General features: G+C 46.5%; 1 long non-coding RNA gene across 3 annotated transcripts; it reads left to right on the top strand.

Moving 5' to 3' along the window:
- The first annotated feature begins 5,533 nt into the window (after positions 1–5,533).
- On the top strand, positions 5,534–10,714 carry LOC143684615 (uncharacterized). 3 transcript variants are annotated; one of them, XR_013176111.1, is made up of 6 exons: positions 5,534–6,024; positions 6,869–7,032; positions 7,302–7,906; positions 9,293–9,409; positions 10,019–10,380; positions 10,494–10,714. It is a non-coding gene; the product is annotated as an uncharacterized LOC143684615 (long non-coding RNA). The 3 variants fall into 3 exon arrangements; XR_013176112.1 differs by lacking the exon at positions 7,302–7,906; XR_013176113.1 differs by lacking the exon at positions 7,302–7,906 and having other exon boundaries at positions 9,334–9,409.
- The last annotated feature ends 1,179 nt before the right edge of the window (positions 10,715–11,893 follow it).

An 11,893-nucleotide genomic window follows, 5' to 3' on the forward strand; every position in this document is an offset into this window, starting at 1 on the left:
GTGGTGTAGCAAGTGGGCAAAGGGCAGATGAGAAGTGCCTCCCTATCCCAGGGCAGAGGCCCCTGAGGGGAGAAGCCCAATATGCAAGCAGAAGCTCTCACACATAGGACAAGGCCTATTGCTGGGAGATGACACTTCTCAGACTGAAGACTGACTCAGCAGTATCTCTTGGCTGTGGTTATTGGCACATGGTATCGACTGAGAAGTAAACAGACGGGAAATCTAAGGTTTTTAGAGAGAATTATATTGTCAAGCCTGGCCGACAATGGCCTTTGATTGCTCAAACCCTAAGGCAATTCCCAACTTCTCATCTCATCTATTAAAGGCAACTGCTAAAGCAGTACAGAAGAAATGTCCTTTCCAATGTCCATTTGTGAGGGGGCCAAAGAGGACAACAGGCAAGGGAAACCCTCCCACCCTGCTAACTAACCAAGTCTTCCACAGAAGATGCTGAGAACCACAGAACAGGGCCTGCAATGGGGTTTTTCAATTTTACTGTTTTCCAAATGGTAGGGGTACATTTTTTGTTGTTATTGTCTTAAACAAACGTTTTCGCTCTTCCACTAGCCTCTAATCTGCCTTAAATTTCGGTGAATTTGCTATTTCTAGTCATCTCTTATCAATGACAGGGTACAACTTTTGTCCTTACACATCATGTTTTTTTTCATGGGACAGAACATTTTCAAGGTTCTTCCATCTTGCAGAATGTCTCATAACTTCATTTTTTCTTATGGCTGGACAATATTCCATGTATGTAAATACCACATTTTGTTTATCCGTTTACTAATTGATGGATATTTAGATTGTTTTCAGCTTTTGCCTACTGTAAATAATGCTGCCATAAACATTGGTGTTCGTGTATCTGTTTGTAGCCCTTTTTTACTCTCTTTGGGTATATATTTAAAACTGTGATTGTCAGGTCAAATGACAATTTTATATTTAAGTTTTTTGAGGAATCACCATATTGCTTTCCCACAGTGGCGGCACCATTTTACATTCCCACCAATGATACACTAGCATTCCAATTTTTCTGCCATCCTCTCCAACCCTTATTTTCCATTTCTTAAAAAAAATAATAGCCATCTTGTGAGTATGAAGTGGCATCTCATTGTTGTTTAAATTTGCATTTCCCTAATAGTTAATGATATTAAACATCTTTTCATGTATTTCTTGGCCATCTGTTTATCTTCCTCGGAAAAATATCTATTCAAATACTTTGCCCATTTTCATATTGAGTTGTTTGGCTTTTTGTTGCTGAGTTGTAGGATTTCTTTTTATTTTCTGGATATTAAACCATTATCTAATACATGGTTTGAAATTATTTTCACCCATTCTCTGGGTTATCTTTTCCCTTTCTTGATAATTTCTTTTGTTATACGAAAGTTCTTAATTTTGATGCCATTAAATTCATCTACTCTTCCTTTTGTTGCTCATGCTTTAGGCGACATATCTAAGAACACACTGCCAAATCCCAGGTCATGAAGATTTGCCCCATGCTATCTTTTAAGGGTTTTATAGTTGTAGCTCTTATATTTAGATCCCTGATCCATTTTAAGTTGGTTTTTGTATATGACATAAGGTAGGGGTCTAACTTCACTCTTCTGCATGTGGATACCGGTTTTCTCAAGACTATTTGTTGAAGAGACTATTCTTTTCCCATTGCATGTACTTAGCACCCCTTTCAAAAATCAGTTCTGTTCCACTAATCTATTTGTCTGTCTTTGTGCAAGTACCACACTGTTTTGATTACTGTTATTCTGGAATATAATTTGAAAGCCAGAAGTGTTGGTAGAAAGGGTAAGTTTTTGTTTACTTGCTTTTTGTGTTTTTGTGATTATCATTTTCTATCTCTGCCCATGAAAATTCATTGTGTTGGGATGTAGATGACTTACTATTTAATAAACATCCTTGAACCATAGAAGTTATATCTGGATAGGAAGAACAGGTCTTACGGCACTGTGAGATGCTGGTCTCGGAGCTGTAAGCAGCAGACAGGTGAAACTTCATGAAGTCTCCACCTGGGCATGAGGTGAGTGCATTTTATGTAGGTGGTGGTGATTTAAAAGTGTATATATAAATATAAAAGAATATGTGTTGGCGGCCAAAGAGGTGGTCTGCAGTGGGCATTAGTAGTTGCCTTCCAAGCATCATCAGCATAGCCTTGGTTTTCACTTAGGCACTCTGTGGTCTGGGGAAACCATTCAACCTCCAGCTCCAGGGTGGAACATGTGCATCACCCTGGGCTAGAGGGCCTTGACCTAGCCACAGACACTAGCTCCAGAGGAAACTGTGATGCAAGTCAGTGCATTTAGACCCACTCTCAGAGACAAAGGCACTAAGTATCAAGTACTTATAGCAGGCCAACTGTGTGCCAGGTACTGTTCTAGGCAACAGTGGATATTGTCATGAACAGCCCAGACATAGCCAGTCGCTGCCCTCCAGGAACTCATATTCCTCAAAAAACCATTGTATGTAGTGTGAGGCCTGGGGCCTGCTGCCCCCATTTTGCTATCATGAGGGAAGTGAGTTGGAGGACAAAGTCAGCCCATGCAGGACAGGTCTAGGAGAGCCAAAGAGAAATGGAGCCAGAGGCCTGCCCAAGTAGCTCTTGAATTCCACAGACTTTTCAAATACATGAACCAGAAAACACCATCGATTGTCTTACCTAGTTTGAGTTAGGTCTTCCATTATTTGCATTTAAAAGATATTCTGTGTCATATATCTCTTGAGCTTAATTCATTTCTTTGGATTCCACAGCAGCACCTAATCCACTGGCAGGAACATTGACAGTGATCAGTAAATATGTGTTGAATGAATTAACAAATGCACTGAACATATGAGTAGAAGTGACTATTAAGGGTTTCATTCCAGGACAGAAGTATTTTGGCCATAATGTTAAAATTATAAAGTAGCAGTGATACTACTGCTACTTTAGTAGTAGTAGTAGGGTGATAGAAGTATTACAGAGTACTCTCAACAAGAACAGTGGAATGAAAAAAAAGAACAGCAGAATGTCTTGGAAAAATAACTACTCTATATGCTCTGACATGGAAACATAATAGAATCGAATGCCAAGGAAGATCAAAGGAGGAAGGAAGGAAGGAACAATCAATTCCATCCAGCCCAATTCACCCATTTTTCTGATATGAACACTGAAGCCCATGTGGAAAGAAAAGACCCACCAGTCACACAGACATAACTATCCACATCCACAAGTGAGGGGTACATATGTCTTTTTTATTCCATCCTCTTCAGCCATGGTTCCCAAAGTGCAGTCCCCAGTCATCAGCAGCAGCATCCACTAAGGACTTGTTAGAAATGCACATTCTAAGTCCCACTCCAGACTTACTGAATCAGAAATGCTAAAGCAAGCCCAGCAAGTCTTGTTTTACTGAACCTTCCAGGTGATCCTAATGCATGCTTAAGTCTGAGAACCACCGTTCTGTGCTTCTCAAATCTTAACGTGCATACAAATCACCTGGGGATCTTGTTAGACTGCCAATTCTAAATTGAGTAGTTCTGAGGAGGAGGGGACAGAAAATTTGCATTTCTAACTAGTTCCTGGGGTAAGGCAGACACTGCTAGTCTATGCATTGCTCTCTATATTAAAACTTTGTTTACATCTGCGCCACGTCACCTGTGAGACTGGGACGTCTTATATAGGTAGCTCAGCAGGCACAATTGTGTAAGACTTTAAAAAATAAAATCCCAAAGAATTTCCACTTCCTGGAAGAAGAGATATTTATACCAAGTCGTATTTATAGCAAAAAAAAAAAAAAAAAACCAGATAATTCAAATATAAAATATAGGTCGCTCAAGTCTCAAAACCTGTTTCTTTTCGTTCTTTCCTTTAAAAAAAGGTTTCATTATAAAATCAATATTATTGAAGAATTTCTGGAAAAGGAAAGAAAGAAAAGCACTCATACTCTTATTACACTAGCATGGCCACTATTTTCATTTTTGCATATTCTTTCGACCTTTGTCCATAAGTATCCTAAAAAAAAAAAATGAAAAAAGCAGTTTCTGTCTTGTACTGTAGAGTTTTCTTGTCTGTAATAATTCTGCGTTGGAATGCTCTCATTTTATTCTCATTTATCTTAATCAGTAAAAATCCCGCACTTAATCATTCCATTAATATACTCAGCTATTCAGCAAGTTAGTAAGAACTACACTTTCTTGATTTTGCAGATCTGATGCTTTCCTGGTTCCCAGCAGGCATGTGCCCCTCAGCACTGGCTTTTTAAAATTTTTTTCCTCTAGCAACCACCGATGTCCCTCTCGCTTGTCTCCTCTGCCAGTTAGGTAGGAGAGAGCATGCTGCTCACACTAATTTCTAATTAACCCACATCCCAAGGTGAAGCCTCTCCATGGCTCAACCCATCTCTGCCACCTGACTCTTAGAGACCTGGTAAACATCAGGTCTATCAGCTGGTAAATATGGCAAACATCAATCAAGGTAGGTTAAACTAGTAGACAAAGCAATTATGAGTTCAACATAGCCAATTCTCTTATAATCTAAAAAAAACGACACAGGGCAGAAAATTAACATCAGGTTATATTCAAGAGCCGTAAAGCAGCAATGGAAACCGAGACATGCGAAAAGAAAGCCAGATACTGTCCGAGTGACAGAAGCATTTCCCATACTGATCCTCTTAGGTGGCTAAGAAAATGTCACGTTCAGGTGATAAGTGAAGGACAGGACTTCTGGGTACTCTGCAAACGGAAGAGTCCTCTTCCAGTTGTATACTGGATGGGAAGGTGTATGAGGGCAGGACATTTTGGGGCATGTTCTAGGCTCAGAGTCCAGCACATGGCAAATGCTCAAGAAATTCAATAAATGAGTGAACAGATGAATGAGGTCAATAGGTCATTACAGTTTTCAATGAATTCGTCCCAGATTTAATAAAATTATAAAGATGAAACTCACTTAAACAGTACATTATCTCCACAGATGTTCTCCAGATAGGTAATATAAGTTTTATTTCTACTTCACAGATGGGAAAACTGAGGCAATGCTTTCTGTTAGGGAGCTGGGAGCAGAGGCAGGCTCGGACCCCAGCCTCATGCTTCTCACTTCTAGAATCTTCTCAGCAAACCACGCTCCGGGGCCTTGGGGTTCTGTCCTGCCCTGGATACCTGAATACTGTTGCTCACAGCACCCCAAGTGGTCCTTGTCTCTGCCATAGCTTCAGGCAGGCCTCTCTTCTTTCTCAGCTGAACTGCCCTTTCAAGGCCTTCGGAGAAAGAACTTCCACCACCGCTACTGCGCTGTGCCGTGCCACTGGTGCCCGCACTACTGGCCCCGTTACTACCACCACCTAGGAATCAGGGGTTTCTTGCTGGGAAGACACTCCTACCCCTTATCCCCTGCCCCATCCTAGGAGGGAGAGAGATGGTCCATGATACATTCCAACAAGAAGACTTGAGAGTTATAAAAGCTGCCTTCAAAAGAAGGAAGAGTTTGTCCAAGAATAGGCTGTCCAGAGCTCTGGGTAGGGGTGTGCTAAATGAACCCAGGGCCCAGGGTCTGTTTGTGACATCAGCTCACTTCTGGGGGCCTCTGCCCAATGGTCTACCCTCAGACCTCCTGAGGGTCTTCTTTCCTTAGACATCCCCCCAAAATTGTCTGCCCTGTCTTGGTTCCACACAGGCAGAAGTCAGCTAGAAGTCAAGACAGAGGAGTGGATGGATGGATGGGAGGGTGAAGAATGGATAGATGGATGGATGGATGGGGGGGCTGTGGATAGATGGATGAGTGAATGTACCGGTGGACAGATAGGTAGAAAGACAAAATGACTAGAGGCAGTTTGAAGAGACAAATTGACAGGAAACAGAAAGGTTCCAAAGGACTGGATCGTTATTTTTATCCCTTTGCTTGTTTGTTTCTCAAGAACAACCATTAATCCAAGGCACAGGGGACCTCACAACTGCCCAGTTCTCCAGACCACCACGTTGTATTCTGGTTGTCAACTTACAATCACACCTTCGTAGAGGGTCCAAGACCTCCTCGTACAGATGAGCCAGGTGAGGTCAGATGATTGGTCTAAGGTCTCATTGCTTTTTCATCTTTTAAAAATCTCTTTCTGAAAATCACTTTTGCCCTGAAGTTGACTTTTACCTAAATATCTTCCATCTATCTGTTATCTCTGCCCCAGTCAGTCTCTTGGTTAAAAGTTACCCCACTATAAATCAACATACAAGCGCCGTGGTTTCCACAGCAAAAGAAGTTGAGAGTGACACTCTGTCTCTACCAAAGCCATTTTCAACAATGTATAATTAATTATAATGTATGAAAAGGATCCTTTTCCTTGCAGGCTGATGGAAAGTTCTTCCTGACATCTAACGCAACTCCATCCTTCTCTTTAGAGTTGATTAAATATTTTCACCAGGTTTCTTTCTGCCCTGGGAATGTCTTCACCAGCTTCAGGAGGGCCGTATAATTAAAAGCATTCTGATGGGGGTGGCTCTCCTGCCTGCTCCTCTCCATCCCCCCAGGGGCAGGTTGTGGTGAGAGTGTGAGGAACTTAAGCCTGTGCCCATGCCCTCCAGGAAGAAGCCAAAACAGTGAGGTCATCAGTGAGAGTTGGGGGCTGGGCCCCAGGAGGATGGGTACTGGCTTGGGGGTGGGTGAGGGTGGAGGGAGGCCGGGCCGGAGATGAGCTCACCCACTGCTAAGGAGACCCTGTTCCTTCTCTCCCCTCCACACTGAAACTGAGCTGGCAGGATACAGGAAACCTTTCTTAGAAGTATTGATCACAGGGGGATGGGGGTGGTAGCCACTGACGGGCTGTCTGGGCCCCATCCGGGAGGTAAGAGCGGATGCAGTGGACACCCAGAGCCCCCTCCTCACATGCCACTGCTCTTCCAGGGCACCGGGGAAGAGTCTGCAGCTCCTGCCTTTCGAGAGAAATCCCCACATCCTGCACTCGCCAGTCTTCTTTGACATACTCAGTTTCCAGCTTGTTTCTCTCCCTTCATTGCAAGGACTCCAGAAACCTCCCTTTCCCCAGGAAGCCTTCCTACATCCATCAGGTGAGAGCCAGTGGTGATTCTGGTGCAGACGGCTCTGCCCTAACTTGCGGCCCCACTGCTGACCACCCACCTCTACCTATCCCTGGCACACGTGTTGTCCATATATTTTCTTATCTAGTCTTTGATTTCTTTGCTAGGTGAATCATTTCCCCTTTTTTTTTTTTTGCCTACATTTATGTCAGATCGTGAGCTCCCTAAGAACAAGAAACATAATAAAAACCAGGATAATCTTAACAAGGATAATAGATTGAATACATATCCTGTTCCAGGCACTGGGCCAAGCGTGTCCCGGGCACCTTGACCCTCCCTGTCGGCCCGGCCTTCTGCAGACCTGCTCTCCTCCAGCTCTACCAATCCCGCCCACCTGAGCCACCTGGAGGAAGCCCTGCCAGCTGGGGAGTCCAGAATTGGCATGTGGCTCTAGACTGGGGTCTGCAGTGCCTGGGAGGAGCTGCCGGCCTCGGATGCCCCCCAGGCTCGCCCAGCCTCCCTCCCACATATCAGCCCAGGCTACGTGGCCAGCTTTCCAGTCCAGCCAGCTCTGCCTCAGCCTGCAGGGACCCATCCCTGCCTGAATTCAGGCCCCTGTCTAGCACGTGCCAGCCTGCCAGGCCCCGGGCCTAGGGGTAGGAGCCCTTCTGCCCAAAAGGACAGTGTGATCTGAGGCTGTGCTGAAGGTGCCTGAGCAGTGAAGATAAGGGAGATGAAGCCCCTTCATTTTTCTTCTGAAAGGGCAGAGGGAGGGAAAGTGGAGAGAGGACTACAGTGTGATTTAAGGGTGATCAGAATGATTCCCCCACACCCTGATCCTGCCTGAGGTTCCATTACAGCCGTCAGAGGAGACCGCCCTCCTGGGAATGGTAAATTAGGACAGGTGAGGCACCAGAGGGTGCAAGCGATGGGCACAAGGTCATACGGCCGGCGGTGGTGGTGGAGGGGAACTAGAGCCCACACCTGCAGAAGTGCACAGGGGCACACACACACGCTGGCCTCTCACACCAACCGATGCCTTGGACCCTCTTCAGAATGGGCTGATTTCTCAGCTTCCTGTCCCTCTGTCTGAGTGACTCCAAGTTTGGCCCAGACTGAGGACTCTGAGGCCATGGTCACCACTGCTTGGATCTCCTAAGACACAAATCCAGCCAAGGCACCTTCCTTTATTATTATTATTTTTTTGCCTACATCCATGTCATCTCTTATTGGGAGTTCCCTAAGAACAAGAGACATAACAGTAATCAGAACTATAATCAATAAGCAAATGCCAGGTGCCTCCTTGGGTCCCTCCATGTCTGGTCACCCCTCACAAACCCTTCAACATGACTTAAAGCCCTTCTACCATCATTTACAACATTGGGTGCAGGTGCCCACAGCCTAGCACCCCTGAAGGAATTGGGAGGGAGGAGCTGTCAGCTCACATTGGCAGGGGCAGTTACCTCTGCCTTCAGCCTATCCTCCTTCACTCACAGGCCAGGCCTCCATGGGTCCAGCATGTATCCTTCCTTCTGAGGGCTCCAAAGAAGCAAAGGACACAGGCCTGCCCTCAAGGTGCTGACGATCAGACTGTAATGGGCAGAAATGATGTCCTAGTTCTCTCTGGGAAATGATGAGTAGCAAGCAGAAAAGCATTAAAAGTCAAGGAAGCAGGGGTAGGCCACGGTGGCTCAGTGGCAGAGTTCTCACCTGCCACGCTGGAGACCCGGACTCATTTCCCGGTGCCTACACATGCAAAAAAAAAAAAAAGTCAAGGAAGCAGAACCAAGGGGGATCAGAGAAGGGGCAACGATGGCATTGATGGCAGGGGCAATGCTGCCACCGTAGGCCTTCATCCCCAATGCCACAGGAGATAAGAATCATGGGAACAGTGGTCAGGGCTAAAGGAGCGAGTGATCCCATTAGGTGACAGTCAGGGAACTCTTGGAGTCAGAGATAGACTTTGATGGCCCCACAGGACATTTACAAATGAAGATTAGAGTGAGGTATACCCTGGGAAAGAAACTGGGGGAGCCACAACTGGGACCCAACCATTGCATCCAAAAGTTCCTGATGCCCCTACATACCCACGATTAAGTGTGCAGGCACCAGTTTGGCTGATGGCTCTGCTGTGCAACCTCAGATAAGTCACTTAGGCTTTCTGTGCTTCATCTGTAAAATGGGGATGATAGCACCTACTTAATAGATCATTTGAGGTTTAAATAAGTTAATATATTCAAAGTGCTCAGAATAGTGCCTGTCACACAATAAGTGCTATATATATATATAGGTGATTATTACCATTGATGATGATTTGTCATTGCATGGAAGCCATCTCTACCTGAATCCCCAGAGATTTTCCTGTTACCTGATTCCAGGCAACCAGCAGTAGAGGCATCCGATGGAGGTAACTTGGGGCTGACAGGTGGTTTCTGGTGCTCCTGGCTAAGCCTGAGCCCAGACCACCAAGGAAGCTGCTCTGATATGAAAGCTCTCAGAGGGGTCCTCCAACACCAAGCCCCCTTCAGTCCGGTACCCCCAATTAATATTCTCTTCCCACCAACCCAGGAAGGTGTGGCAGGCTGGGGAGCAGAAGTAAACTCCAGCCTATCCCCTCGATGCTCCCGAGTGAACAGTGCACTGTTTCTCTTCTGGCTCCAGAGTTGATGGAAGAAAGCCCAGGGTCTCCTTTCCCCGGGATGGTGAAGGACTGGGCCACCACACTCTGCTAAGGGACATCCCCCATTCTTGAGTCCATTCCATGCTGAGGGTCTTGCAAGGATGGATCTGCCCCCAGCTGAGGCCCCTAGTTTGTGTCTGGGGTTGGGAAGAGGGTGTGTCCTTGGATCTGGTGAGAGGAGATGAGGGTTATATCAATCATTCAAATAGCAGTACTAATAATAAATGCTACTGCTCTTGGTATTGAGTGCCACTCTACTCTTCAAGTACTTTACTTGCATCAGATTATTTAATCCCCACAAAACCAGTCAGAGGTAATGTTCTTTCTTTTCTAAAGATGAGAAAATTGAGGCACAGTGAAGTTAAACCACCTGCTCAAGGTGCCACAGTGAGAGGCAGCCCAGGAGTGAAAGTCTATGCTTAACCACCACACCCACTGCCCAGGAACCATGCAGCTCTCAAATCACATAGGAACCTGCATCAGAGTGAAGAATACAGGGAAGCCGGCTGGGAAGCGGTCTCAGAGGAGTGACTTTTGAAAACAAAGGACAAGGATTAAAGGGGAGGGTAGAAAAGGGAGTGCAAATCCAAGCAGAAAAGCTTGTCAGGGGATGGGCCGTGGTGGCTCAGCAAGGAGAGTTCTCACCTGCCATGCCAGAGACCCGGGTTCGATTCCTGGTGCCTGCCCATGCAAAAATGGTAAGGCGTGAAGCTGCAGGTAGGGGTGGAGTGGGATGGGGTGGGGGTAGGGACATGAGGGAGGGAGCTTAGGCCGCCTGGTGCCGAGTATCTTCCACTTCTGTCCTGTGCAGAAACAGAGAGGAGAGAGCAGGCCCGGCAGGGAGGGGTCAGCCTCTCAACGCTCCACCTGCAAAAAACCGGATTGGGAGGCTTCCTGATGAGGCTGTAAATCAGGGCTCTTAAGTAAAGCCATTACCGATGGGAGCGCTCAGTCTATTGCCCGATGCCACTATTTGAGATGTTACTTTGAATTTAGTTTATGTCTCCCTCCGCTGTAAATCCTGCTAGGAGCAGGTGGGGGTGTGGGGGTGGCGTGAATGCCATGCCCAGCACCTTGGGAATCTCCCACCCAAGGCCTGAGGGTGGGGAGCCTCGGTGTGTTGCGGGGGGGTGGGGGTGGGGCTGCAGAGTACAGGTTGGGGGAAGGTTGGGAGGCATGTTGGGGAGGGAAAAGGGATGGAAGGCGCTACCTGTGCCTCCTGCAAATCCCCTACCTTTTAGCCCTAGATGTCTAGTCTCCAAGATCTGGAGGGACCAACGGTCCAGAAAAGGTAGGGGACTTACTGCTTATCCCACCCTGGCTGCCACCCCCCTCCTCACCCTTGCCAGAAGCACCCGTACAAATCTGTCTCCAGCTACATTTAATCCATCCCTCTGGCTCCACAGAACCCCACCTTCCCACCTGGAAAGAGAGATCCCCAGCTCTCTTTCACCAATCTCTTCCGTTCTTCTGAATCTCATTCAACCAGCAGCAGCTGGCGCACAGGGGGGCCTTCCCTCCCTCTTCCTTTTTCCAGGCACGGTATGGCTGCTCCCCACAGGCTGTGTTAACTCTGTGTCCACACAGGCGTCTCCCACCAGACCCTGAGCTCCTTGAGAGCAGAGACTGAGTCTGTCTCTGCTCTCAAGGCAGAGAGCATCGGGCAGGGGTGGTGATGCTTCAGACACCATCCCTGGCAGGGGTGGCCATGTGATATGGGGGGGCCTGATGTATTCAGAAATGCTGATGGTGTCTGGTGACATGGTAGCACCGGTGAAGTTCAAGGGGCAGGGATGGCATGGATAGGGCAGGGATGGCACGTAGGAGAGCATGCCCAAGGCCTGCAGAAAAATGGTTCACCAGTTGCTGACAAGCTGCTATGTGATCAGTGAGACAGTGAAGATGCTCCAGGAGCCACAGCTTCTCTTACTAACCCCACACTGGAATAGACAGAAGCTCCCAACACCCATCAGGCCAGCTCTTCCCAATTACTCTAGATCAGTGTTTATCAAATTGTACTTCATGACCATTGGAGGGTCATGAAATCAATGCCATGGGTCATGACCAGCATGCTTGATAGGATAAGACAGATAGAATGAAAAATATAAGCAGCATTGCACATAGAATAAGAATTGTTTCAAAATAGATTTGCTTCCATTACAGTAGTGCTGGGTGTTTGTATGCATCAGATCTACATATTATGCTGTGATG

Source organism: Tamandua tetradactyla, chromosome 5 (assembly GCF_023851605.1).
Source record: "Tamandua tetradactyla isolate mTamTet1 chromosome 5, mTamTet1.pri, whole genome shotgun sequence".
Taxonomy (NCBI): domain Eukaryota; kingdom Metazoa; phylum Chordata; class Mammalia; order Pilosa; family Myrmecophagidae; genus Tamandua; species Tamandua tetradactyla.